Source organism: Lissotriton helveticus, chromosome 6, assembly GCF_964261635.1.
Source record: "Lissotriton helveticus chromosome 6, aLisHel1.1, whole genome shotgun sequence".
NCBI lineage: Eukaryota > Metazoa > Chordata > Amphibia > Caudata > Salamandridae > Lissotriton > Lissotriton helveticus.
In genome coordinates, this window is record NC_136067.1 from 261,846,861 (window position 1) to 261,873,470 (window position 26,610).

Below are 26,610 nucleotides of genomic sequence, written 5' to 3' on the forward strand. Positions count from 1 at the left end.
CAATGGAGGCACCTTTGCACCATGTTGCAATTGTGCCGGCATTGGTGCTAGGCAGCAAAACAGATCCAGCGCAGGGACAAAAGCAGGAATGTCCCATATTCTTTTATATACAAAGCATTGCTGCCCTTTCCCTGTCATGCAGTGCTTTGTGACTTTACTATAAGTATGGTGCTGAGAGCTAGGCTTGCCCTGGCCAACAATTATTTTGTACTTTGTTATTTAGATTGTTAAGACGAACAGGAATATAATAGAAGATGCCAATAAATGGAACATCAGAAAGTCAAACAAAAAAGACGAAGGTGGTATGAAAACAATACAAAATAAGGAATCCAATTTTAAAAAGTTAGTTAATCTATGACATATGTATTCAGATGCTCCTCAAAAGGAGAAAAAACTGCCCAAAACTGCCCTCCAGCCCTGAAAATTGCCCATTCCCTCCCCTCTCCCCGCCCTGAATCCTACAATTCAACACCAGCCCTTAAAACTACTCCGATCCGCCCGCACTAAGCCCTAAAACCCTGCCCCTTGCTAAAAAACTACCGGAGTCCTGAAAAAGACCCCCAACCCCTAAAAACTACCCACCCAAAGCCGGCCACTGCCTCCACTTACCAGGCATCTCGGAGCTTCCTTTCCTGATCCTTCCTGTTCCTGCCCCCACCCATCCACACTTCTAGCCCACTGACTACCTTAAAAACACATAAGCATGGTTATTGCAGAAGCTTGTTTTAGGCATAATGTGTTCTGCTTGTGTGGAAACAGCATGGGTAGCTCAGCCAGAGTTGTAAAGTCCGTTTTCCCCTCAAAACAACCAATTGTGGGGTTTAGAACTCCACTGCACTTTTACAGCTTTTCCCAGCCTTGACCAGTTGATAGACTGTCATTACTAAATGACAACCCCCAAACCCATATACATGTAATTCACTTTCAGGTTCCCACATTTGGCACCTACTTTCTTGAAATTAGTAGTGCCACTTACCCGAGAACCTTTAGTGAATGATTTCAAAACACCCACCTAATTGAACTATTTAGACTCATCTCTCTCAGCAGGTACTACATTCACTAACTGATATACAAAACAGTTCTGGTTCCATAATGTGATGCCGCACTTTCAATTATCTGATATGTTATTTTATGGTTTACAGTAATATTTTGGTAGACTGTCCTGCGATCAGAATATTGTAAAATGATAGGTTTCAAATACTGTAGGCATCTATTAATCAAACGTGCTTGCAGTGATACACCTGCAACGAGCCTTTATTTAATTAGAACTTCGGGTATCAACCTTTTAGTCCCTAGTAGGAAATGCTATGGAGTTTTCCTACTGAAAATGTATTTCATCACTGAATCTATTTCACTGTTGCAAAACTGATAAGGAACGGCACCAGCACACTGAATTTAATTAAGCTTTTACCCTCAACGATGTGCACTTAATATACCGTGGATGGAAATTCATTTTATACACTACTGCAAGATCAGACATCTGTTTTAATAAGCACATGTGGCATCCATCCAAATAGGTGCTATAAAACGAACTCGGGAGCCAGCAGCAATTTACAATGTTGCAAGGCTTCAATATTTCCATATAATGGTACATTTAGTTACATGGGTTTACAAAGATTTTATTATTCGGAAACTAATGATTATTAAAACACACGTTGAAGCTTGTCTATAAATCATACTCTTTGAGACAAGGCAGACAGGTTGGAAACTCGTCAAATAAGATGTTAGAAAAATCACTATATATAAGCAAATTCTGCAATTTCTAATTGTCTTTCTCTGTACTTCTCGCTATTATAATGTGCATTCTATAAGGCAATACGTTGTTTTTTTCAGTTTATAAAGGTATGAAAAATTACCCTGTAGTGAGGCAATAATCTGGAAATCTCAAATTTGACCTTTGCACTGTAGTATTAAGTATGTGCATATATGTACATCCATACTAATATTACGAAGAGAGAGCCCAAACCTTTGAACCCGGTAATCTCAGTAACCACAGCACCAATCATAACACCCAATACAGCGTTGGAAAGGGCAGTTGCAGCAGAAGGACATAGGCTTTGCACACGGCCACCATATTTTTTTTTTTGCAGCGTTTTATATAGCGCAAACTTGACCCGAACTGAATCAGGGATCAGAGCGCTTTACATAGTACCAGTTACGTTAAATGAGGACACACATTTTTTTTGTTAGGCACGGGCAGATTAAGTGATTTGGCCAGAATCACAGGACATTTGGCGTCGTTACCAAGACTCGAACCCAGATCCCCAGGTCCGAGGTCGAGCGCCTTAGCCGTTAGGCCAACTCCTCTATACATTCAAAAGGTAAAAGAACCGTACCAGCAAAGTAGTCCCTTGTGGGCGTGTCTGCGTTGTGCTGTGGGCGTGGGCTGGGGGCGTGACTAACGCTGGGGGTGTGTGTTACGACCATCACACTGTGGGCGTGACAAACGCTGGGGGCGTGACAAACGCTAGGGGCGCGTGTCCGCCCTTCATGCCATGTGAGCCGTACATACAAGCGCCAACTACGTTGCTGTGCAGCATCAAGGGGCACGCTGGGGGTGTGACATGCTCAGAGTGTGAGAAATGCTGGGGGCGTGTGTCCGGCCTTCCTGCACCGCATCAAGGGGCACGCTGGGGGGCGTGAGAAACGCTGGGGGCGTGTGCTACGTTCTGCCCTTCATGCCATGTGGGTCGTACATTAATCAGAAGATCGTCTGCTGTGGCCGTGTGCTGGGGGCGTGACAAACGCGTTCACCTGGAGGCCTGGTAAGTAACGTTACCGCAGCCTCTCCTGCGCGCTGTTACTGAACTCTCTCATTCAACGAAATTACACGCGCCTGCTACCATCAACCAGGGCTCTAGCCGTGCTCAGGCGGCGGATCAGTACACTAATTACACGCGCCTGATAACATCCACCAGGGCTGCAGCTGGGCCTCAAGCGGGGGAACACGCACCTGCTAACATCAAACAGGCCTGCATCTCGGCCTCAAGCAGGGGAACACGCAAATGATCGTGTCTGCGGGGACAATTACTGCAGCCTCTCCTACTTGCTGTCACTCAACTCTCTCATTAAACGGATTTACCCGCGGCTGATAACTCTCCCATTCAATGACATTACATGTGCCAGCTAACATCAACCAGGGCTGTAGCCGGGCTCAGGCGGCGGAGCACTACACCAATTACACGCGCCTGCTAACATCAACCAGGGCTGCAGCTGGGCCTTCTCCGTCCCTATTCTAATGAAACAAAAAATGTTGTCTACCGCGAGATTTTAAAATAAATTGCCCTTGCCAAATATACACATTACACACATTCTATTTCATACCCGGGCAACGTCGAGACGGGCTGCTAGTATATATATATCCGCAACATTCTATTTGGAATAATTTTGGCGCCGGTGGACGAACCTTCACGAAATTCTCCAAGAAGATGGCCTGCTCTACTCCGGTCCTTCCCTGAAAGTTTGGGGGTGATTGGTGAAGCGGGGCAGAGAGAAAACGGGGTCCCAAAACGTGTTTTCCCCATGTAATTTTACATAAGGACCTTTAAGACGGGCTATAGCCCGAACTGCTGAACGGAATTACACCAAATTTGGCCAAAAGGTAGAGTTTGGTTTGCAGATGACGCTTTTTGTTAAATGGTTTAAATCCATGCAGTAGTTCCTGAGAAAATCAATAGTAAAATCATAGATATATCTATGGACGAAGTACTGTCCGAGGATTATACGCATACCCTTACGAGCACAAGCTGCATGCTAATTGGCTGTCAACTGTCTGTCAACACTCCAAACGAGGAAGTGTTGGCAGCCATCTTGTGTGTTGGTAGAACCGAGGCACAAGAAAACTGAAAAACAAGTGCGCAAAAGATGCAAAGGGGGCAGGGTAGAAACACCGTGACCCCCTAGGCCTGCTCAGGGGGTCCCACAAGGACCCCCTATTGCCAAAAATCGCGGGATGCGCATAGGATACCCGTATGGCGTGGAAAAAAAAGAAAACCTGAAGCCCGCTTTAGTGCTAATTAGCCCCCGGGGGCCAAGTCCCGGGGGCAATGAAGTTTATTATAATGGGGGCCCAGAGGGGCACCCCAGCCGCTACCCCCTGTGGCTTGTTTTTAAAATATATGTGCGGTGGGGGCTCATGGCCCCCCCGCAGTAAATGTAAATTTATATGTATGGGGGGCTCTTAGGTTCCCCACCCCCGGGGACCACCACTCCCCGGGGCTTTAAAACATTAATTGAGGGGGCCTCTGAGGCCCCTTCATCCCCAGGGACCGCCACCCTCCTGGGCTTTAAAATATTAGTTGAGTGGGGCTCTGAGGTCCCCCCAGCCCCGGGAACCGCCACCCCCCGTGGCTTTAAAATATTAATTGAGGGGTGGCTCTGAGGCCCCTTCCAGCTCCGGGTGTCGGACAGAAAGTGTTGGCCCCCTTCCTGGAGCCCAAGATGGACCTGGGGCTCCAGGAAGGGGGCCAACGCTCCTGCAGTGCCCCGGGGTGCACAGCCCCGGGACACTGCCATTTGCAATGACAGGGCGGGAGCCTTGCGGCTCCAACCCTGTCATTGGAAACTGCTTTCCTATTAGGAAGAGAAAGCAGGTAAAACTGCTCTCTCTTTCAAATAGGAAAGCTGATTGCTTTTTCTAAGGGGGAGCAGAATGTTAGTTGTTCTCCCTGAGGAAAAGCAATGCCGGCTCCCGAAGGACGCGGGGAGCTAGCTGGGACCGTGGGGGCATTGGGGCTCTCTCTACGGTCCGTAACATTTCATGTAAGCCCCGGGGGATGGGGTCCCTGGGGTTAATACAAATTAGAGATAGGGCTATAGGGGCTATTTTTTTTTACGGTAAAATGGTACGCTCTCCAAAGCCCCGGGGACCACCACTGCCTGGGGCTTTCTGTATTGTGGGAGGGCCGGATTTTGCAGTGTTCCAGGGTGCCCATCTCGCCCTCCCATAGCAAGGAAATATGTTTTCTCTTTCAAAATCTAAATCAGATTGCTTTTCTACATGGGGAGCTGCATGTTAGTAGTTCCTGCTGTGGAAAAGTAATGCCGGCTCGCAAATGCGTAGAAGTTGTGCACCAAAGGCGCTGGAGTTGGACACCCTACAGATTATGAGTCGTGCATCCAGGGCGTGCACAACAGGGGGCCGCACTGAGCTAGGTGCGCAACTTTTACTTTTTCTGTTAAAAAATAGCTCCTATCAGAACTTTCTAATATTACTGGGGATTGTATCTCCCGGGTCTTATAAAAAAATGTTGGGGATCGTGAGGGGAGCCACTATGCCCTCACGGTCCGGCCCGCTTTCCTCGTTCTTTGGGAGCCGGCATTGCTTTTACACATGGGGAGATGCTAACTTGCATGTGGAAATGCAATCTTGTTTGGATTTTGAAAGTGAGAACAGATTTCACTGCTCTGTCTTTCAAAATTCAAACTAAGTTTGTTATGGGAGGGTGGGAGCCGCAAGACTTCAGCCCTCTCATAGCAAACAGCAGTGTCCCATGGGTAGGCACTGCAGGAACCGGCTCTGGGCGTGACGGTCTTCAGGGCTCTCGAGGGCACCAGGCGGGGTTTGAGGGACGTGATTGAGGCCCACACACACACACAGTTTTTTAGGGGGCTGGGACCTTGGACTACTCCCAAACGGCTTTCTGCCTATTACCATAATAACAGTTAATGGAACACTTACATGAGCACAGAGGTAGACGTTCACCACACTATGTTGCTAATGGCGGTGTACTTTTAAAACTTTTGAATTTGAACCGTTAGTTGTAGGTATAGAGTCTGGTACAGATCTGGTAAAGAGTTAGTCTCAGAATTATACTTCAAATTATAAATATAATTTCTATTGGGGACCGCTACCCTCCCCCTAAAACAAAGATACATATATATTTTTTAACTACTTTTATTAAAACAATAATAAATAACTGGAAACGTAAGTGGAAGATAACAATACAATAAAGAACTAGAAACATAGCTTTAATAAAACAATATAATAAACAAAATTTGATGTGGAGTCCAATAGTCGTATGGTAGGTAATCTGCAAAACAAAAAAGAAAATGATTGTTTAAAATTATATCGATGTGACTAAATGAGGTCAAACATAAAAAGTCAAGGTAAACTTGACAATATTTTTTACGTGTGCAGTGTACCTTGTACATTTCACTTGTGTTATAGGCCCGCGTTCTAGCGGTGTCTGTATGGAAGTGTCTACTGTGTCAGGTTTACATTACAGATCTTTAAAATGATTCAGAGATAATACAGAATTAGGTGAGAGATTAAGTCATTATGCAGGACAATATTCTTTAGGGCTTATTTACAAGACTCTTGCAACAGTTTTGTGTTACTTTTCTCATGTTGAAAGTGACGTAAAAGTGTCGCAAGGGGCTTGCAAATAAGCTCTTTTATTTCTAATGCATTTAATGGGAGGCATTGTATATCTAGGCCACTCTGCTTACCGTGTGTAAACACTGTGACCATCAGAATTCACAACTTCAACTTAGCTTTGGTTCTACACGTCGGAGTAGACAGCAGCGTCCATAACTTTAAAAGAGGAAGAGAAACGATGTGAGAGACAGTGAGAGAGAGAAATAGAGAGAAAACAACATTAAAATGTGGGAGAGAGAAAGTACTCGTAACTCACCTTTTGCCTCCGCTGTGTGTCCACGGTAACCCTGGGCAAAGGACTTCGCTACGCCCACGAAGTGGGCGTAGTGTTGCCTACTTCGCCCTTTGCAAAGTAGGCGCAACACTATGCCCACTCCTTGGGCATAGCGAAGTTGCCCGCCACCCGCCTCCCTCCCGCCCTCCCGAACATACCTACTTTTGGTAAATGGACACATAAAAATAAATAAAAGGCACTTACCTTGTGCGCGGCGTCCCGGGGCTCCCACTGCTCGTTCACGCCGCCGTCTGCTAACTAATGCGCATGCGCCGCCGCCCACGCATGCGCATTGGTTGTCAAGACGGCGGTGTGAACGAGCAGAGGGAGCCCCGGGACGCCGCGGACAAGGTAAGTGCCTTTTATTTATTTTTATGTGCCCATTTACCAAAAGTAGTTATGTAGGGGAGGGGGACATGCGGCGCATAGTGGGGCTACGTGAAGTGCGCAGGTGGGTGTAGTTTCTTGCCCACTTTGCGTAGCTTCGTGTAGCCCCACTACGCACACTACGCCCGATGTGCTGTTTGATAGTGCACCCTCCAATTTAGTGATCTGAAAGATAGTATAAAGAGTTAGTAATAGCATAGTCCATAAAACTGCACACGTATATTTTTGCTTTATTTTTCTGTACAGTCAGGATACTATATTATAACAAGATCCACTGTAAGGAGGTGTCTGTGCACTGTTTTCTTCCAAAGTAGTATATCCCATGCACTCCCACTGCATAGCAGTGAGTTGTCAATATTGTGTACCTAGACTGTTGCACCCCATTGACTCGCAGTCTGGAGGTGAGTGTTTTTCTTCAGAAGTCATAGGCAGATTTACAAGCTCCTTTCCTCACTTTTCTCATGTTAATAGTGACACAAAAGTGGTGCAAGGAGCTTGTAGATGTGTTCCTTCGACTGTTGTAACCTATCTATTCTTACTGCTCTGAGGTAATTGTATATTTTTATGCAGTGAAGCTGCTGCACAGTAGGCGGGCAACTAGAGCCAAATTTCGGAGGGGGCTGTAAAATATTTCGGGGTGGCTAATTCTTCCAACCATAGACAGAGTGGCTGTAAGAAGGGGTGAACACACAACAAAAGCCTCATTTAGTAGTAAATAGTCTTTTAAAGACCTGTTAAGTAGTCGGGTGCAGCTGCAATTAGATGGTCACCAGTCCGCGAAGCTGTCTCCGCCCGTGCTGACACACACAACAGGGGGAGGCTGAAGCCCCGTGACCCCAATGGGTGTTGCGCGCCTGCTACACACTACCCACTCTCTCCTTTCATAGATAGCTTGTTGTTGTTTCGGAAACAAGCTTATTTGCTCACCTTGCTCACCTTGTGCCATTGTCGTGATTCAAAGAGGGTACACTACGTGACGGAGCAGGCTTCTCAGTCGTTGTTACAATTGCCACGCATCATTGCAGAATGCACGAACGTAGAGCTTTGTAGGTTTTATTCATGCTCACAGCATGTAACTGACACGATCTCGGAGAGCGCAGTTGCAGGACGCTGTGCGGCTTTATTTTGCGTTTGTGTGTGATCCGATGTGAATTTTAAAAACTTGCTCACCAGTGTTTGTGCTTTCCTGTCCCATTCTATGTTCGCCTATTTTTAACTTTTTAATTTGCGCATCTGCACTTTACACTGCCTGTTCTTTGTAACTCATCGTATCTGGGACTTAAAACCCACCAGTCCCTTCCTGGTTTGCCGTGCTCCTCCGCCATTCTGAGTGAGGGGACGGTCTAGTTGTTGAATACCTTGCACCAGCCCAGTGAAAAGGGGCAGATGGCGCCGAAGCGCAGCGGACGCACCGGCAGCGCGCCGAAGGCGCGCCAAAGGCAAACATGTCTGCACCCATCCGTGCCAGTTCACCGCCAGACTTGCTGCCACACCTGCTGGGGACAGGCTTTCTTACACCCGCAATGACCTCAGAAGCGCGGTGAGTAACTGCAGACAATCTTTTGGGGATACTTCTAGGGGCCCTTTTTGTTGTACTCAGTGCGGCTTTAGAACTGCACTTGCCCCATTTCCTGGCCGCCACCTCCCGTGTCCTAGCAAGCATATCAGCATTGTTAATTTGAATTGTCGCTCCTTAGCTAAACACCATGCTGATTTCCTTGACTTAATATAGGACTCCGCCCCGACGTTCTCTTTCTCACAGAGACATGGCTCTCGAATGCCATGACTGTGGAGCCAGTTATTGTGCTTCCCTTAGGCTATTGCATCCTTACTTTGAACAGGGAGTCTAGAGGAGGGGGAATTGCGGTGATTTTTAAATCTTGTTACCCTTGTACTTTTGTTAAACAGGCTGTAACAGGATGTGAATGTGCACATTTTAAGATTACCCTGAGCCCTAATTACACAATGTCAGGTCTCCTGGTATATCAGCCCCCTGGTCCATCTAGGGACTTTAGGACCGCACTCGCAGAGACAATTAGTGCACTAGTGGTTAATGCGGCTAATTTTACCATCACTGGAGATTTGAACCTCCATTTGGATAATTGTGAAGACACAGACATGGTTAACTTTGTAGCATGCTTAACGGCCTGCCAGCTTGTACAACTGGTGTCAGGCCCTACGCACATTGCCGGCCACCTCCTGGACCCAGTCTTCATGACCATAACCTCACTGATAGTGCACACACCCATCCCAATGGGATGGTCAGATCATTTCCTTGTCCCCATGTCACTCCAGAGTATATCTCCTTCACAGAGTGAGGATCGGTCGACCTTGCTCAAACGCCCATGGCATAAGATACCAATAAGGCTTACAGGGTGTTCTCCGATTGGATTCGACAGCCATTAGATAGATTAATTCCAGGGAAATGGTCCTCCAGTCGTAAATCCAAAACCAGACCATGGTATAAAGATGAGCTGGCAGAGACCCGTAAAAACTGTAAAAGGTTGGCGCGCATATGGAGACGGGATTTTGATCCCGCCGCAAAGGTCATCTACCGGATGGCGATCAAGAAATACCACAAGGCCATTTAATTAGCCCGTGCGACTTATTTCACCAAACAAATCCATGAAAGTGACAACCCCGCAAAAAGTGTGTTCTCACTACTATCTAGCCTTTAAACCCAGCCCGACTCGCCAGATCATCATTCAAGCTTCTGTTCTTTCTAGACTTGGCTATGCCTCCTCGTTATACTTAGAGTCTAATAAGGCAGAAATTTTGAGGCTTCAAAGGGTACAGAACGCAGCAGCAAGAACCCTTCTAGGTCTGCGCAGGTCCTGATCAGTGTCTGGCGCCATCCGCCGCCTGCACTAGCTGCCGGTGGCCAGGCGTATTGAATTTAAGGCTCTCTGTATCGCCTTTGAAGCCCTGAAACGGTCTTCTCCCGACATCCTGGCACAACTTCTTCTGCCCTATGTTCTCTCAAGCCATGTTCATTCCCAGGGCCAACATCTGGTAGTTGTTCCCCGAACACAGAGAGCCCGCGCTGGAGGCTGATCATTCCGTTGTAGAGCTGCCCTCCTTTGGAATACACTCCCAGCCCAGATCCGGGGCCTCAACAGCTACCTGGAGTTTAGGAAGGCCATCAAAACATACCTGTTTCCTGCACCATAGTCTCTCCCTCTGGCCCATCCGTCTTGTCAGTTGCTTTGCTGTCAGCACCGGGACGCCCCTCCGCTGGGGCAGCTGTTTGCGCTTTACAAGTAATGTTAACATAACATACCATAACATATTGGGGGAGGGTGATGCCTTTTTGTGAAACAGAATCTGTAAGATAAAAGGAAGTTAACATTGCGTGTAATTTTTTTATCAAAGGAGAGAGGAAGTGAGAGGTGAGTGCACAGAATATTCGCAGCTCCACTTTGTCACCAGTGTGTTTTTCACTACGTACCGAAACATAATGCACCCTGAAGCTCTACATCTAAAAGATAGTAAAAGAAAGACGTTATGATTGGTAATTGTTACTATCTTAATGTGGAGTTGAATAACATCGCCCTTTCGTACACGTTTCTTCTCATATTTAAAATAACTATTTGTATAGTTTATATTCCGGACATTTGAGCGATTATAAAAATGTTCCTGCTATTGGCAAAAAATATATACATGTAATTTGATACACTATATAGGACTGCGTTTGCCTAAATCGCTGTGTCACCTTTTTGTATTCAGTCTGCTGCAGTCCATCGACTCCCTCCGATACGCACCCAGGCCTCACTGCTCACCTTTTCGTGGACAGGACACCTTCTACATCATGTAGTTCCGATCTGCCACGAAGAAGTCTGACATATGGTGCCTAGTCTTGATATCTCTACGGTTAACAACATACTCATGCTCCCATCATCATCATCGCAGGTTCTTCACCCGCTCAGTGCTTCGGGTACCACTAACTCAGTGACCAAAGAGGCCATGGACGTGGTAGTGGGCCCTGTTGTTCGGTAGTTCGGGCGTACATGAGGCGTCCGAACCACTAGAACGGACCATCACAGCGGGTGGGATGGGAGCAACTCTAAAATGGCGTAGAGCATGTGCGCCCCGTCTTTTTTATAGGTAGAGTCATGTGTGTAGTGATGGATGCGCTGGATGGGTATGGTTTGGGTGTATACCAGCCATGAGGTAGTGTGTGTGCCATTCAGACAACTAGACCTGCAACTAAGAAATCACTACAATGGAAATCTGGGCCATGAAGTGTTGTTGTGTTTTCCTGGTAGCGTAAGCGGAGTGGGTTGTACTAACATATTCAGCCTCTATTAATTTACCTGGGGGCAATGTACTTATTTATAATGGGGGGCCCAGAGGGGCCCCCCTACCCCGGGGACCGCCACCCCCTGGGGCTTCCATTTTTTATTATAATGGAGGGTCAGAGGGCCCCCCTAGGCCCAGGGACCCTCACCCCTCGGTGCTTTGATATTATGTATGCAGGGGGATCACGGCCCCCCGCAGCCCCGGGGACCCCCACCCCCGAGGCTTTCTTGTTAAAAATAAAAAATATCTGTGTGGGGGGGCTCAAGCACCCTCAAATGCCCCAGGGAACGCCAACTCCCCGGGGCAGTACATTTTTAAATTGGGGGGTCTGTGACGGACCGCCCAGCCCCTGGGACCACCCCCACGGGGCTTTTAAATATTGTGAGGGGGGCCGCGCAGTCCCCCTCCTGGAGCTTTGTGGTGGCCCTGGGGACCTCTGGTGTGCACGCGTTTGGTAAACGTACCGTACCCCGTATGCAACCTGGTTTATAAGGCGTCCTGTATGGGTATGCAAGCAGGAAATAGAAAAATATTTTTCAGATATTTATCAAGCTTATGTGTTTAGATGTTGGGTGGCTCTAAAAAGAGCCCTTGTGTTTATTGGGAGATTTTAGTACCTACAAGTAAGTACCGATGCAGAGTCTAAAGTTCAAGAGGAAGACTCTGTTCCCTTCATCTGTAAAATGTATACCATCTCTCCTATAGATGTCATGCAAATTGAAACGTAGATTGTTGTGGTAAATGGACCCCATTTTATAGTCTCTGAGAAAAGCAGAAACAGATGTATTCACATGTTTTCTAGCTTTCTCAATCTATGGGCAATATTGGTTGGACCAGTTCCATTTGTGCCTTTGGCATATATTAGAATAGACAAAGGCAGTTTGGGGGAAAAGTGCCATCAATTCTCCAAAAGTATCCTTCATAAGCATTTCCAGACCTACCCCGGTCAAAGTGCCTAGGTCATGGCCACCACAGTGCACAATTATGAGGTTAGGGTATTGGAGATGTAAAAAGGATTTAACCAATGGCATCGATTGCTGCCACTTTAACCCTCTCTGTTCAATCCATTTAATGTCTACATTTGGTAAACCTAGGTCTTTGTGAATTTGTTTCTGTTCTGCGTACCTTTGGCTCCAGAAAATATAGCTGTGTCCCACAATCCACATTCCAAGCATGTTGAAGAGTGGTCGGATTGCACTCAGATGGTCCCTGAAAATGAAATGGCAGTTTGAAAACTAAGATTTTTCTAAAATGGTGGATAAGATGCAGTTTTGAAAAAAGATAAGACATGATTGATTGTTTGAGAACATGCTGCACTGAAAATTAGGGTGCATGTTTCTGTTTTTTAAAAGCATGTTTTTTATTTGTGAACAAAAACTGATTGAGAGGTACATTACATAAGATAAGCTGATATGTTGAAAAGTCAAGCATACTTGCTGATTTGATTAGTAACATTGTGTGATGAACCTTTGACCTGTGTGCTCAGTTAAGTGTTTCTATGGTAACAGGCAGAAGGCAGAATGGAGTAGGGTTGAAAGGTATGTCAGTTGGATAGGGTTCAAAAGTTCGACCAAAAGAAATGTGTGTTTACTTTTTATATGTATATGCGAGTAGAATAGAGGGAAAGTGTGCAATTTCCTGGTTTTGCAAAGAACAGTGAAGTACAGAGATTCTGTATAAGAATATCTGCTGTGTGACTGACATTTTTCTTAATCTACCAATCAATTTGAAAGGTGAGTTGTTAACTTGTAAGGGGATGTATGTGGTGCATTTTGTTTTTAATAAGAGTAATGTGTTTATCCTTCTAAATAGCAAGGAACTTTAGTTGTGTAGAATCACATTCTGAGTTTGTCTGCATTTGGATAACGATTGTAATAAAAGCATTTGGTAAGTTAATGTGTTTGGTGAGTCAGCTTTGTACAATAAAGTGCAGTACTAAAAAATTTAGAATGTCTGCAGTTAGTTTTCCAGTTCAAGGGTCGCGCAGCACCTTGCATCTTCTGGCTGTGCTATGTACCCATGTGCTTTGCTGGGCATGGTGTTTAATTGATGTTGTTACAGATCCGTGGTGTAGTGGCCCGGTTGTCGGCAGTTGAAGCAGAGCCTAGCCTATGAATGATGGATTGATGGATGTGCGAAAAGGTGGTTGAATGAAGGATCGAGGTATGGACGGATGAAATGGTGGATGGATGAAGGATGGATGGATGGATGGATGGATGTGTTATGTTATGTCATGTTAAGTGGTATTTGTAGAGCGCGCTGACACCGTGGGTTTCCTGGCGCTGTAGGACAGAGGTGGGACAGAGACTGAAAGATGCGGAATTAGCAGGGTGGGGGGAAGAGGAAGGTATTGAGAAGTTTCCTGAAATGGAGGAGGGAGCTACTGGATTTGATGGTCAGGAGGAGAGGGTTCCAGGAGGGAAAAACGACGGCCACCGAATTTGTTAGTTCTGGTTTTGGGTACAGCAAGCATGTTGAGGTGAGCTGAGCGGAGATTGCGAGATGGGCGGTATGGGTTGGAGAGTGAAGACAGGAAAGCGGGGCTGGTGCCGTGGAGGGATTTGAATGTGAGGCAGCCCAGCTTGAAGGCCGCCCTTTGTTCTATAGGCAGCCAGTGCAACTTGTGCAGCAGAGGTTTAGCCGACTGCCATTTGGGGGTTTTGTAGATAAGACGGGCTGCTTGGTTCTGCACGACCTGGAGGCGGTGAAGTAGTGATTTAGGGAGTCCGTAATAGAGGGAATTAGAGAAGTCCAGGCGGGATAGTACCAAAGAGATGATTACCTGGGTCAGAGCGGCTGGAGGTAGTAAGTGGCTATCTTTGCGAATTTTTTGCAGTTGGAACGTGCATGAAGAGATCACGGTGCCAACTTGAGATCTGAGGGAGAGTTCGGCATCAATGGTCACACCGAGACTCTTTACTGATTTCACCGGGATCGGCGGGAGGCCTAGTTTGATGGGCCAGAACTGAGTGCCCCAGTAAGAGGGGCTGAATCCAGGGAGAAGAAGCTCGGTTTTTCCAGGGTTTAATTTCAGTTGATTGCAGTTCATCCACTCCTGGATGTGTAACAAGACAGAATGGAAATTGTCCACGGCGTTCGGGGAGTTAGTGGGAAGATGATCTGCAGATCGTCAGCGTAGTTATACACTGTGATGTCCCAGTTTTGGATAGAGTGGATCAGGGCCGAAGGTAGAGGTTGAATAGTAGGGGTGATAGGGAGGAGCCCTGAGGGACTCCACAGGTCGTGGGGGTTTTGGGCGCAGTGTAGGGGCCCAGGCGGACGGCTTGTGTTCTGCCAGACAGAAAGGACTGGATCCATCTGAGGGCATGGCCCTGGATACCAGCCTGTTCGACACGGTGGAGAAGGATGTTGTGGTCAACCGTGTCGAACGCGGCCGATAGATCCAGGAGTACGAGGGCTTGGGGGGTCCCAGAGTCAGTCCTCCTCCTCAGTGTGTCGAGGACTGCTAGAATGACGGCCTCGGTGGAGTGGGATGGCCTGAAGCCGGCCTGGTTGGGCTCCAGGTAGCATGAGGTCTCGACGAAGTAGGAGAGGCACCGCGTGATGTGGGCCTCCAGTAGTTTGGAAAAGTATGGCAGGAGCGATATGGGGCAGTAGTTGGAGAGTTGTGCCGGGTCAGCGCCAGGTTTCTTCAGGAGAGGCACTAAGATGACCTCTTTGAAGGTGCTGGGGATGGTACCCGTGCTGAGGGAATCATTCAGCAGAGGTAAAATGCAGTCGGGTAGATTGTGACAGACGTTCCGTAGGACCGAGGGGGGGCAGCAGTCATTCGGGGAGCCTGATTTTACCCGGGTCACGAGCTCCACTAGTGAGGTGGGGTTAAGGGTAGGGAGATCGGTAATGAACGATGAGTTGTTCAGAGGAGAGTCAGGGGCGGGGGTCTGAGGGAGGGGGGGAAAGGACTCCTTGATTTTAATGATTTTCTCAATGAAAAAATGATTGAGAGCATCGCAGGTTCCTTGTGTGGGGGTCTGACCTGGGAGAGTTCTATCGTCTGAGGTGAGTTCATTCATGATTTTAAAAACTTCCTTTGATTTGTTGTCCGCGGACGAGATTCTATTTGCGAAGTGAGCCGATTTTGCTGAGGAGATTGCGTTTTTGTAATCTCTGCGGGCTGAAGTGTATTGCAGTCTGTCTGGTTCGGAGTAATTACGTCTCCACGTCCGTTCGAGCTGGCGCACCTTCAGTTTATGTTTCTTGAGGTCGTCAGAGAACCATCTGTGGGAGTTGTGGTGTCTGGTTGGGGGGAATTTGGTAAGGGGGGGCAAATTGGTCGCTGGCCGATTTTAGCCAGGTGCCAATGTCGCTTTCCAGCATGTCAATATTGGTTAGCGGGTTGATGGCTGGCCGGGTGTCGGATAAGGTCGCGAGGAAACCTTGGGAGTCATGAGAGCTCCATTTGCGTGAGAGGCCACCAGCCATCAGAGGGGCAGAGGTTCTGCCAGTGACAGTGAGGCTGGTTTCAACTAGGTGGTGGTCTGACCAGACGCAGGGGGAGACAGATGGAGGGGAGAGTGTTAAATTTTGGGTCCAGATCTGGTCCAGGATGTGGCCTTTGATGTGAGTAGGCGAGGAGATTTGTTGGATCAAAGAGTTCTGTGGCGTGTGGTCCGGCGTTTGCGTCGTTGAACCAGTAATTTAGGTCGCCAAAGAGAGCTAGTCTGGGGTGAGATGTGAGTAGGTCGGTCAGCTGTTCGATCAATGTGGCCGCGAATGATGGCATAGAGTGAGGGGGTCGATAGAGGAGGAGGCTCCTACGTCCGTTTTTAGGCTGATGATTAGGTTGTCTACTTCCGGGAGGGTGAGGGAAGATGTGGAAATGAAGTTGAAGCGTTTTGATATTATGGCTGCCACCCCACCCCCGGGGCGGTTTTCAGAGCGGTCGGCATGGAGGATGTAATAGTCTGGGGGGAGGGCCGCCAGGATGTCAGGAAGAGAGTCTGCAGTCAGCCAGGTTTCAGTGAGCAGGAGTACGTCTGGCTTCTCGAAGACAGAAGAATAAAGATGTCGGCTTGGTGTTTTACCAGGGAGCGGGTGTTCAGATATAACACCCGGATGGAAGTGTCACTCCTGGCCGGTTTGGCAGGGGGGTGCAACAACTGGAGGGGCGCCGATCTGTGCGCACGAGGCCGGCTGTGGTGATGCGTCTAATGGTGGAGGGGGAGAGTGAGAGGTGGGGGAGTTGTAGTTCTCTGAGGGAGTCAGCCGAGTATGAAATGGGATGGCCTGCTTGGCTGGCCCCTGGGCCTCGCCTGGCACGGACCGGCGCAGACGGGCTTGCCTTTGGCAGGCCTTCGGCACACAGGCGGCACGCCCGTTGCGCGCGTCCGCTGCGCGTCCGGGGAAGGTGCATTGTTTTTATGTGAGGGGAGGGGGCGTGGCCTCACGGCCGTGCACGTGGCCTGTGGGCTTGCGAAGAATGGCGGCCAAAATCTCAGAGCCGTGGCAGCGTTTAGATCGGCTGCGCGGTGATTGTGCAGTGATTGAGGGCGGGAGAGTGCCCAGGGGGAAGTGAAGAACAGGTAAAAACAATTAGATTTTAGCAAGATAGTTTTTTTTAAAATGCGAGCGTGCTCCCGGCTTCCGCCTCAGGAGTATGGTAGACCTCTAATGCGGGCTTCGTAATTCAGCGCGACTTATGTAGTTGGATCAGAGGGGGCGTGGACTCACGTCCGTGGGCGTGGCCTGTGGGCTTGCGAAGAATGGCAGCGAAAATCTCAGAGCCGCGGCAGCGTTTAGATCGGCTGCGCGGCGATTGTGCAGTGATTGAGGGCGGGAGAGAGCCCAGGGGGAAGTGAAGAACAGGTAAAAACAATTAGATTTTAGCAAGATCGTTTTTTTTAAAATGCGAGCGTGCTCCCGGCTTCTGCCTCAGGAGTATGGTGTGAAAGGGTGGGTGGATGAATGATAGATGGATGGATGGATGAAAGGGTGGATGGATGAAGAATTGATGGAAGGATGCAAGGGTGGATGGATGAAGGAAGGATGTATAGATGAGGCATTGGATGGATGTAGGGATGATGCTTTGGCTATCTTAATGCACATTCAAATATTTGCACTGTGCGGGATAAGTCCCTCTTTATCAGTTTATAAGAAAAAATAAGTATTCATATAATCATACACTGCGATCTTTTTGCTTTTGTGTGCCTTGCCTCAAGACGCTGTTTCTGAGTTTGGAAATATTATTTGTTGGAATCAAATCGTTGACTGCAAGAACTGCAACTGATATTACATAGAGATGCTGAGTGACAGTGACAGATTGCCGCACACATTTCATCTCTAGCGATTGTGCTGAGGAAGAGTTTAGTCTAGGACACTTTGCTGAAAGAGGCTGAAAATATCCATAAACTGTCACGTGGAAATTATGGTAGCAAACGTATTTGCACACTTTCCTTCTGTAGAAGTTTGCGTGTATATAATGACTACACCGAACCAATACGTGTTTAGGTAATGGATTTATTTTGTTGAGCGCCGGGAGCTCGACCGATTCCTCACAGTGCGAGCGGCTATCTCAAAATGGCTGCCCGCACATTCCCAGCATACCTTGCGCCGCGGTCTGAGGAACTAGAGTGCAACACCACACCTTCCTCACAAATCTCTTCCATTCGCAAAACTGAACAAATTAATTAACCTTTGCTCTCCTTTGCTTGCTGTAAAAGCCTTTGAAGAATTGCGCTCGCAGTATGGACATTAAATTAATTTATGTTTATGCTGCTGTAGCCTATACCAGTGTCCCAAACCAACCTAACCTGCACACGATCAAACATACATCGATGCTAGCATGAGAGGTGCGTGCCTAAGATGTTTCATTCAGGCACTCTTCTTGCAAAACTGTAGTCATTCAGTCAGTACCCAAATACTCATTAAGCGAAGTAGGCCTCAGGACAAGGACTGCTTCAAACCCGTATGCTGTATGCATGCAGTCTTCTATCCACGTTCACACTTGTCTTTCATACCTTGAATTCCCCAGTTAGTATACATGATGTTGCATCAAATTCTCTGTATCTCCCCTTGTACTGCTCCAGTGATGCATTCAGCACCAGGTACTAATCCATTCACTGTTCCAACATCCAACCATTTATAAATTCATTCAGGTACTCTTCTTGAAGATGTAGTTCTTGACCTCCTATGTAATATGTATGCACTCCTCTTATCAGTTACACACTTGTTGTTTATACTTAGTCATTGTAGATTGAATTTGTTTATTAATAGAATAGTATATTTTATAGATTCATTTTTATAACATTATATATATTTATTATAACAGATTCTATTTATCAACACTAAAAGAAATTCATTATGGCTAGAAAAAGTGAAAAGAGGAAACAATGTAATAAAGCTTATTATCTCAAGAGAAATCATCCACAAGATTTACCTGAACAACAGTCTGTGGTGAAAAAGAAAAAAAACACTCCTGGTAAGAGAACTGGGGATTTTCTAAAAAAGGTTTCAAACACTATGAATATTGTGGAGAATGTGAAAAAAAAATGTGTCTGCAACAAATAAGAAATCAAGAGACAAAAGATAAACAATGGGAAATCGTGTTCCAAAGAAACACTGTATAGTAAAAGGAGGAAGAATCAATTTCAGGAAATTAGCAAAATAATGTTTTACAATAGAGTTGTCTTAAACTTATTAAAGGATATGAAGAAATGTAAAAGAAAATCAGTATTATATAAGAAGAAGAAACATATTGAAAGTATTGTTGAGAAGGCTTTTGAATTAAAAAAGAAAATATTTATTTTAATAATCAATAGAATTCGATCACTAGCTAAATCAATCCATTTAATGAAGGCCAAAATTAAGTGGAGAAGACTAATTAACAGAATTAATTTTTCTGATGTTTTTTTGGGTGAATGGAAATACAGTTTAAGTTCTGAGCCTTTTTTTAATGAAGAGAGTTATCTTCAGAGTAATGATTTGTTGCATGCAGTTGACACCAGTGATCAAGCTTATGAGGTTAGAAATGGTTGTCCTATTGAGAAAGAGAAAATTGTTCCCAGAAATGCAGAAGAGGTGTTAGCTGATGAAGTTTTAGGGAGACGTCCTAAAGCTCCAGTGTACACTTGGAATTGCAGTAGTATTTGTAGTGTACAAAGGAAATCTATTGATTTTTTTATGCAATGTCTTACGTAACTACCCTAAGAAAAGTGTTAAACAAAAGATTAAGATGTTTCAAGAACTAGACCCTTGCAGAGTGAGAGAAAATACTGGTTTGCAAGGTCATTCTCTGGCTTGTCTTTCTAAAAAAGTATGTTGAAGTTTTTTCACCATTTCAGGATGTTAGCAGTACATCATACTGAAATGAGAAAATTAGTCAGGACATTGTATTATGCAAAACGTCCAGCAGTATTATTAAAAAACTTTGAACAGTGCTCTTTTGCGTGGATCAGTATCAGATGTAATGAAAGTTTGTGAAGAAACTGAGTTTAGTTACTTTGGTGCTGAGGAAGACAGTGCAGAAACTAATACATTACCAGAAAGAAATGTGGAAGAGAATGTACAACATTCTAGTACAAAAAAATTTGAGCAACAAATTACAAAGGTGAAAGGCCAAATTATTCTTGTATCTCTTGTAGACTAACTCATTATAAAAATCAGACTAGGACTGTTGATCTGTATTTAAAAAGTGAAAAAGAAAATAATAGTGAGTGGAAGGAATTTGCAACTTCTTTGTTGGTAGATAATTGTTTTGATTTAGGTTCTGATTAACATATTTGTAAATATTGTTATAACAAAGTAGACGAGAACACAATGCCTGCTAGAGCTGTGCATATTAATTTAGAGTTGGTAAATATTCCTTCTGAACTGATGGATTTAAATACCTATGAGTCTATTCTTATTCAATGTGTGCATCCATTTCAGGCTATTGTTCGTATGGAGCCTAAGACAGGGAAATTGCCTCCTTCAGATTTACAGAGAGGATTAAAGGGAAGAGTTATATATTTGCCTCTAAATTTAAAATAAAATATTGAAACAATTGGTGCAGAAAATGTAGAAGATGAACCTCTAGTTATTTTAGTTAACGGCAATCCTACTAAGAGTAAACAAATCTGGCAAGAATTAGTGGATGTTAGGAAGGTGAAAAAGGCAACGTTGTATCTGGTAAAAAATAATCAGTACTATAAAAATGTGTTTGTGGGAGAAGAAGATATAACTTTAGAAGAAGATACTGACTCATCAACTGGACAAATTGAAAAAGTGGATATGTCCAGAACTGAAGAAATCTATGAACATTACACTGTTCATCCACTTCCTTCCAAAGAAGTGATAGGGAATACTATTGAGTTATTCCAAATAAAAGAAGCAAAGGGAAGTCCCATGAGTGTATGGGAAGAAAGCTTGGAAGCTCATTGTTTCCCTCAGTTGTTTCCAACAGGAAAATGAGGACGATATGAGGAATGACCTGTGCAGATTCCTGCATCCGAATACTGGACATCAAGATTGTATGCAGAAGTTCCAAGATTTCGACAATGTATTGCGTATTTTTTTCATCTTTTGTTTGAGAGTGACTTGTCTGGACTTTCTTATGCATTCAACCATATATTGAAAACAGGTGTACATTGCAAAATGTTTCGTCAAAAAAATGTATGGATAAAGTACACCAGAAAGATAATGTTTTGGAATCTCAGCTGATGAATCTCATGGCATGTCAGCGTGATACTAATGAGTACTGGTACCGTCATCATGGAGAACTTAAACTTAGGAACTCCTACATGGTTCCTTACTCTAAGCTGTGCTGAATAAGCTTGGGATGATTTACTTCAATTTCTTCGAGAGGCAAATCCAAATATAGTAAATATTGAATACAAGACACCTGGAGAATTGTGCTCTTTGGATCCAGTTAATGTATGCAGATATTTTAATCATAGATTTGAAGCTATGATGTCTTTTATCACCAATAAAATAAATCCTCCTCTTGGAGAGGTTGTGGAGTTCTTTTGGAGAAAGGAGTAGCAAGCAAGAGGTGCTCCTCACATACATATGCAAATATGGATAAAAGATGCCCCCAAACTCGGAACAGATTCGGATGATACTGTGTTGTCTTTTATTGAAGAATATGCTACATGTGCCATACCCAAAAGGACAGAAGAAAAGGACTTAAGACAACAAGTCTTACGATTCCAAACTCATTGTTGTGGGAAATACTGTTGTCGAAAGTACAAGTCAAAGGAAAAGTTCTACACCAAATGTTGTTTTGCATTTCCACGTCCTGTAATATCCAAAGGAAGACTAAACAGTTTTATGTCATCTTTGCGACATACTATCACAAGAAAGTCCCCAAAAATACCTACAGCTTAAGAAAAAATGAAGAGTCAAAATACATAAATGACTACAACCCAGTTATTTTGTCCATGTTGAATGCTAACATGGATATTCAATACGTTGCAGACAATTCCATTGCTGTTGCTCGATATGTAACATCCTACATAACAAAATCAGAAAAGATGGAATTGAAGGAAATTTGGGAAGAGATTTCCCACGAGAAGAGTCTAAGTAAGAAAGTTTGAAAATGTTATCTCATCGAGATATCAGAGTGTATGAATGCTCAGATCGCTTATCATCTGCAAGTCTATACTCTAAATCTAGAAGAATCATTTGGGTGAGTCTAGGTCTTGCTGCAACACTAAATCGAGTACTTAAATCTGTACAAGAAATTGAATATTTAGCTGAAAAAGAGCCAGAACGTACAGATATTTTGAAAATAAATATGTTGGATACATATTATCCAAACAGAAGTCATCATCTTGAGAACATTTGTCTCGATGAAGTGCTGCAAAACTATACTTTTAAACGGAACATTACAGAAAACACCAATATTGGTATATATGCTGTGATTGGATCTGAAGGATGTTTGGTGAAACAAAGAAAAGGACATTTGACTAATCACCGAAAACTGAGTTGCGATACTCCTGACAAAAGGGAACTTTACTTTTTAGCTCTTTTGCAACTCTTAAAGCCGTGGCATTCAGAATTGGAATTACTTGGAGATTTTCAGAGCTACGAAGATTCGTTCAATGCAACTAAAGATAGTATAGAATGTCCTGTTTTTGCTAATTATGTAAAAATGTTGAACGACGAAATTGAGCAAGAAGCTACAATTGCAGCTGAGATTGCTAGAGACAGTTCCCAAGACAGTTAAACTTCTGCTCCGTTGAGTCAGGATCCACTAGGAGGACCAATTGTTCAAAATTAAGCAGCAACTGCCATGGATGAGGTGGAAACAGTAATGTATCAAGCTCAAGAAGATGTAACAAACGTAGGAAAGTTAGAAGAACAACCAAATGTTGAGCAAAAACAAATATATTAGCAAGTGAGAGAACAGATTGACCATGGATTAGTTCATGAAAAGAAAGAGTGCTCCTGCACATCATTTCAACCCATCCGAATGAACGTGAGTGGACAAGCTGGAACAGGATTTTTTTTAATTAATGTAATTACAACTTATCTACAGAAAATAACTGAGTCGCATTTGTCTTGTGTTGTCACTGCTCCAACTGGGTTGGCAGCACATAATATTAAAGGAATTACTTTACATGGTTTATTAATGCTACCAGTAGAGCATGAAAGCAAATTGGAATACCACAAGCTATCTGGAAAAGCTTGTTGTGAAGTTTCAAGGGTCTTGAAGAACATTAAACTTCTCATTATTGATGAGGTAAGCATGGTATCAAACTTAATGCTTGCCTTTGTGCATTTAACAATGCAACAAATTCTTATGTCAGAGTACGACGTGTTATTTGGAGGAAAACACATCATAGTTTTTGGAGATCTACTACAACTTACTCCTGTAAAAGGACAACCAGTATTTAAAACACTTGCGCATGAAGATACCAGAAAGTCTTTGGGTAGCATTGGAAATGTTAATATTTGGTCATATTTTGAATATAAGGAACTTATTACAAATATTCGAAAAGCCAATGATGCTGATATTGGAACTATTCTACAAGATATAAGGATTGGAAAAGGGACTGAACATGGCAAAGAAGCTTTACAGAGACGGTTACTTTCCAATTTGTTTTCAAATGGAAATATCGTTCCTGAGATAATATATATGAGAATTGCAGAAAACAAATCTGTAATCTGCTTAATGCCAACACTGCGTGAATGTTCTATATTCAATGAAACGATGTGGAATTGGAGCTTGGCGCACAGCTAGTTATGTGGTGGGTAAACGTTTCTTTTAGAAGGTTACTGTAGTTCACAGGTGCTCCACAGGTGTCGCATCCGTTCAATTGCGACTCAAAATGACAGGTTGTGAAGTGTGCTACTGGAGTGTAGGCACATCCCTGTATAGGGCACACTGATTCGGTTCTGGGCACCAGAGCGAACTGTGCCGTAGAATTCCAAATGAAAGTTCAAAAAGCAGTGTGTAGCGTTTCAAAATAGTTCAAAGTTTATTCCATAGAGTTCATATTTTGCTCATATGAGTTGAGGAATTATCAATAACTTCATGATACTAAACGGTGCTCCGATGCATTTCGGACACGTAGTCCTTTGTCAAGGAGCTCTACAAAAAGAGATACAACAGGAAAGAAATCAATGGAGAGCCTGAATGATAAGTATACAACCGTTTGTGAGACGGAGTAAGTGAGGCGACCGCATGCAGCCCAAGTGTGGTATAAGGATCATAAGGAAAAGGTTCAGTGGTAAATGGAAGGTCGTGGGTAGAAAGGCGAAACAGACCCGCTAACGTGTCTGAACCAAAAAAGTAAAAAACTTGCGTTTTTTAACAAAGAGGGAAACGTGCATATTTAAAAAAAGAAAACAAAAAATGATGAAAGAGAGATGGGCTTATCCGTGCGTGAAATTAAATGTAAATACGCATCTCGAAGAGCTAAACAGGGTGGGGGGCAGTACTTACTTAGTAACCGGGTCGTGCAGCATGCAACGTGCAGGTGTCGGCTATGGTGGCTCCACAGAAGTGGTGTGAAGTTTAACCAGAAAGTGATAGTGAAAATAAAGAAAGGACTATAGCCGGTGAAAAAAAGCTGGAAACATAGTGTGAATGGAGCGGCCATCTTAAGAAGGCAAAAAGGTGTAAACGTATCAATGGAAAATTAAATCAAACAACAGCAGGACTTTAGTGCAATGCAGCAATTAAAAGTTCATTACAGATAACAACTAAGTTCAGTGCGGTCATTTAGACCAAACGGTTTATGTGACTGAAGTCTATAAATCCAAGACGTTTCGCGTTGTAAAAGGATTTTGTTATTGTCTCTCCCTTCTGTTTTGGGGACCAATTCAAGGACCAAATATTTGAGTTGAGCCACGTTGTGGTTTGCCTCGTTGAAATGGGTGGCTACGTTAGATTTGGAATTTCTCGTACGAATGTTTGACTTGTGTTCATTAAGTCGGATTTTGATCTTCCGACTGGTCTTACCCACGTAAATCTTACCGCAAGGGCACTTCAACAGATAGATCAAATTGGAAGAATCGCAGGTAGCATCCACGTTCAATTTGATGTTGAAACCTCGCATGGGGTGATTGATGTTGTTGCCTTTGATAATATTGTTACAATTGTTACAATGGTAGCAAGGACGTGTGCCTGTGTGTTGGGTGGGTTCCCCTGTCATGGTCGGTCTGGATAAGATTTCCTTAAGATTCCTTGGCCTGGTGTATGCAAAGATAGGCGGTTCTTTGAATAGGTCCTTGAAATCAGGCTCTAAAGTGAGGATTCGCCAATGGTTAAGGATTATGTTTTTATAACATTTGCTTGAGGTGGAATACCTCGAAACAAGGACCAATCTTTGGTCTGCTGATTTCACTGAGCGTTGTAGGGCTTTCTCTCGGGAGATTGCAGAAGTTCGCTGAACAGCATCTTGTAGGATGTCTTCAGGGTATCCTCTATTTTTGAATCTTGCTGTCATGGATTCAATTTGGGTCATCCTTGTTCCAGGGTCAGAAACAATGCGTGTAACTGTAAGCATTTGGCTGTAGGGTAAATGTCGTTTCAATGAATTCTGGTGAAAGCTACTAAAGAGTAGAGAATTGTTGCGATCGGTTGGCTTACGAAAAAGGTCAGTTTCAATGCCTTGGGGAGTGAGTTTAATGAGAACGTCCAGATAAGTTATCTCCTGTTGGCTGATGTTCCAAGTGAACTCGATGCGATCATCTTTAGTATTGAGTTCTATAAGGGCCAGTTCAAGGTTCTCTTTTGAGTCTTTCCAAATAAAAAACAGGTCATCAATGTAACGTACGTAGAGTTTTAAGTTACTCATCCAGTTGGCATCCTTGTAAATGTGACTGAGTTCGAAATTGCCCATGTACAGATTCGCGTACGTCGGTGCCGCACAATTGCCCATGGCCATGCCGGACATCTGGAGGTACCATTTGTCTTCAAACTTAAAGTAACTGTGATATAAAGTATATATCATCAATTCCAGTATGAATGGTTTTAAAGAATCGTCCATTTCAGATGAAAGTAGAGCTTGTTCTATGGCATTGATTCCTCCATCATGGGGAATCGAGGTGTATAGACTTTTTACGTCAGCTGTACAAAGATATAATGTTTCATTCTCGCCAATTTGTACGGAGGATAATTTATTCAAGAATTCGGTGGTGTCTTTTATGTAACATTGTAGATTTAGGACCATGGGTTGGAGGTAACGGTCTATCAATTTTCCTGTCAGTTCATGGATCGAGCCTCTGGTGGAGACAATGGGGCGAAACGGAGGGTCCGTCAGATTTTTGTGAATTTTGGGTAGCATAGTGATAGACGGGCTTCTTGGGTGTTCTACGATAAGGTATCTTCTGGTTTTGTCGTCAATGATGCCATCTGATGTGGCTTTGTCGATGATTAACAGTAGTTCAGTTCGGTAATCATTGGTGGGATTACCTTCCAGGGGTAGATACACATCAAGGTCCATCACATGTTCACGGGTTCTTTGGTCATAGAGTTGAGTGTTGAGAATGACAAGAGCGCCGCCCTTGTCGGCCTTAACGCATTTGATGGAGGGATTCCTGGCAAGGTTCTTCAGGGTATCCAATTCCTTGTTGGTGATGTTTGTACGGGTTTTTTTGCAAAAATTGATCTTTGCGATATCCTGTTTGACAAGAGTTTCGAAGGTGTCAATGCTTTTGTGACTGGCGGGAGGTATGAAAGTACTTCGTGGGCGTAAGCCCATGAGTTGATCTGGTTTCTGTTCTTTGGGTGATTCTAGAATGTTTTCAAAAAAATGTCTCAATCTGAGTTTTCTTGTGAGTTTAAAAGTGCTGACGTCCAGTTCCAATAGGTTGGTGTCACAAG